This window comes from Rhagoletis zephyria, unplaced genomic scaffold (assembly GCF_001687245.7).
Source record: "Rhagoletis zephyria isolate East Lansing unplaced genomic scaffold, Rhagoletis_zephyria_1.1 Rzeph_scaffold_00003, whole genome shotgun sequence".
NCBI classification, from domain to species: domain Eukaryota; kingdom Metazoa; phylum Arthropoda; class Insecta; order Diptera; family Tephritidae; genus Rhagoletis; species Rhagoletis zephyria.
The window spans coordinates 495586-499608 of record NW_016157087.1 but is presented as its reverse complement, the minus strand read 5'-3'; positions in this window follow the sequence as shown (position 1 = coordinate 499608).

Here is a 4023-nt window from a genome sequence, read left to right as displayed (position 1 = left end):
AACTCGGCAGATTTGTCGGCGCTCCTTGGGAGGAACACCGTGATGTTGTGCACCGGAGGGATATCGTCCCCTCTCTTCGTGCACATCCCGGGTCCCTTCCAGCCCTCAAGTGCTGGTGCCTTCTCAGCCAGCCAGGTTGCTGTTTTCTCGTCCCTGCAATCAACGAGAAGCATACCGGACCTGAAATACACCCCGCAGAAAACCAGCGGGTGCGACCAACCTTTGAATACCTCTTCCATGATGGCATCTTGGAGTCTGGTTAGGTCCTCTGGGCTCAAGGCAGCAGCAGGGTACTCACACGGTAGCACCGCTACCCGGATGCCTTTGAGGGTCTCCGAGTAACTGGGCTGCTGAGTGGCGCTCTCCTGCACCTGTCCCTGCCCGGCCGGCCCAGCCAGGCTCTTAGGCCATGAAGTCGGAGTAGGTGGCTGATCCCGCTGCCGTTTGGTGCTAGGTGTCTCAGGCGTAGTGATTTGGTTGCTCCCTCTCTTGACTGCGTCCCCTTTGTTATAGCCAGGGGGTTCCCCGCTTCTCCGCCATCCGGCGGGCGCGGGTCTGTGCTGCTGTTGTTGCTGTGGCCCGCTTCTCTGCTTTGCAGCAGGCGCGGGTAAGTGTGCCTGTTTATTGGGCCCGCTCTTCCACCTATCGGCAGGTGCGGGTTTGTTGCCTTTGCTGCTACGCTCATTCTCGACCTCCATTCTGACGCAGGCCATGGCCCTGGCCTCAACTGGGGGCTCGCCCTGTTCCAGGTACCGGAGGTACCACTTGACCCCGGAGCCGCTCAAACCTTCGCGGTGTCGGTCGTCCAGAGCCCCTGGCTGACCTGGCAGAGGCATCGGAGGAGGTTTGGCCCTGCGGTTTTTCTTCCTCCTCTGCTTCTGCCATCCAGACTCGTCAGATGTAGCGGAGGCGTTGCTGCTGCGGGACCTGTGTCTACCTTTCCCCTTCCGGTGACCGCTGTCAGAGCGACGCCGACTCTTTGAGCGCTCCCGGCTTTTTGAGCGGTGACGACTCTTTGAGCGCTCCCGGCTCTTTGAGCGGTGACGACTCTTAGAGCGGCGCCGACTGCTTGAGCGATGCCGACTATTGGAGCGGTGACTGCCCTCGGTACGGTGGCTGCTTTCTGATCTCGCTGTTCCTGTGTGCCTGTAAAGAGAACTGCCTGACCGGTGTTGCGGCCGATCTAATTCGGCAGATGAATCATACAAATCTAACACATCTTGATTTGCGAAAGTACCTTTTTTGCCCCGTGCCTTGCCACAGGACGCCTCTGCACTGGTGCCTGGACGTTCGTCATCCCTCGCATGCTCAATGAACAGCGATGCTTCCTCTGCTGTCAGCTTGTCCAAGAAGCTGCTCTTGCGCTTGGCGCTCTTAGAGCCTTCTAGCGTGCTGCTGCTTGGCGTTGCTGGTGTACCTGTAGCTTTTGCTATTATTACAGCTGATGCCGTTATGCCCACCGCCGCTGGTGGCGCGGGTGCTGTGGTAGATGTTGTTGTTGTTGTAGCTGTAGTTGCTGTTGTTGTTTTGTTTTTCTGGTTTTTTTTGTTGTTTTTTGTTTGTTGTTGTGATCATCTTTTTCGTACGACCGCCTGCTGGAGGCTGCCGCATCCGCGTTACCTCAGACCAGAAGAAGACCGGTTGGAGATTCAGCTAAGCCCCCGCACCAACGGCAAGGTGCCTGCCCTCGCGAGGGGAGATCATACATATTCTGAGGTATCACACAATATAAATATTAACACGAATCTTCTCTCAAACATGAAAATTCACTTAATCCTGAGACACTTTTAAATTAATGAAAATTAAAAAAGCACAACATGAAACTTAAGGTTAGTTTATCTTTAAGGACCACCAATTTTGCGATATATTTGATTCTATTCGCTTGCTTTGTATTACTTCGCAGTTAATAAAAAAGTACTCGACAAAAAAAAAAACAGCGATTAGCTTTCTATATGAAAATGAATTCGGCAGTATTTTTTTTTTTAATGCAATGTAACAGTCCAAAATATCAAAAAGTTTCTTGGCGCGGAATCCAAGACTAAAAGCCATTTAAAAACCTAATCATAGTCTACACGCATGTATATCGCACAGGTAACGTAACAGTATTGACCTCAAAATTAATTTTATCAGTTCAATAAATACGTAGTTCTTGAATTATATAAGGGACTTTTTCGATAATATAAAGCAGCTTTAAAAAGTAGTTCCAAAAATTGTAATGTAACAGTCCGCTGTTGACACATTTATTATTATTCATTATATTTTAGGTATATCATCATCATCATTGNTGACCTCAAAATTAATTTTATCAGTTCAATAAATACGTAGTTCTTGAATTATATAAGGGACTTTTTCGATAATATAAAGCAGCTTTAAAAAGTAGTTCCAAAAATTGTAATGTAACAGTCCGCTGTTGACACATTTATTATTATTCATTATATTTTAGGTATATCATCATCATCATTGTATATAAATAGGCAATCATGTTTCCTTTACACCCCTTTTGCGGCTAAACTATACCTCTAAGGTATAAACAATTATGTATAATTAGAAAGGTATTTTGATGCTGATGTCCAGGCAATTTTTCAAATTTCAAATTAGTTTAATATAAAGCGAAAAAATCAATTCAAAAGTGACACCAATACTAATCCGTACATGTACATGGTTGGGGCGGAAATGCCTCCTAAATGTATGCTTTAATATTGATACTGAATTACAGAAACGTGCTAAGCAGCAGTTTAGGAATAAGATGTATGTATGTATGTACATGAACAGATTAGACCCAAACAAGGAAGAAGGTAAAGTTGAGTATGGAGAAGAAGAAATGGATAAATACAGAAATTAAAATAAAAGTACAGAAACCTAAATATAAAGACAAAGAGGGAGGAAAATTTAAATACCTAACCTAATAACAATGGTGGGGGTGAATATGTAAATGAAGAAAAGAATGGACATATTTAGATCAGGATAAAGGAAAAGATAAAGATGAAGAAGAAGATGAAGACCAAGACGAGGAAGAAGATGAAGATGAAGAAGAAGGTGAAGACCAAGACGAGGAAGAAGATGAAGATGATGAAGATGATGAAGAAGATGAAGATGAAGATGAAGATGAAGATGAAGATGAAGATGAAGATGAAGATGAAGATGAAGACGAAGATGAAGATGAAGATAAGGGTAAAGATTATAACCCTTAACTTAACTTAACTCACCTCAACTCATCCCACCTCCACTTAAAAACGTACTCCACCTGAGATCACCACACCTTAACCCCACACCTAAATCCACCACTACTTCCCTCCCTACACCAAAATTCACCACACATCAACTCACCACACCTAACCTTCCTCACCTAAATCCACCACACCTCTTAAGCGTACCACACCTGAATTCACAACACCGTAACTCCCACACCCACCGCACCGTAACTCCACCAAACCGCAACTCACCACACCCAATTTCACCACATGACATGATATCACTTGATGTGGCATCAATGATATCATTTGGCACAAAGTGAACCAAAATAAACAAGATTTTTAATCTTATATAACGAAATATAAGATAATAGCGGCGTTCATATAAATTGATAAACTTCGGATAAACGAGATAAAATGATAATTAAATCAGTTTATCACTTTTGATGAAGACCCCGAATATATTGCAATATAATGATGTTTCCATATGTTTTTTGGTTTTTGGTATCTTATCTTATATACATATGGGCAAACATGTTTTCTTTACACCCCTTTTACGGCTAAACTATACCTTAAACGTATAAACAATTATGTATCATTAGAAAGGTATTTTGATGCTGATGTGCAGACAATTTTTAAAATTTCAAATTGGTTTAACATAAACCGAAAAAAAACTATTGAAAAGTGACACCAATACTATTGCCGCACATGTACATGCTTGGGGCGGAAATGCCCCCTAAATGTATGCTGTAATATTGATACTGAATTAAAGAAATCTGTCAAGCAGCAGTTTCGGAATCAGATTTATGAAGATTAAGATTCATGCAAGGAA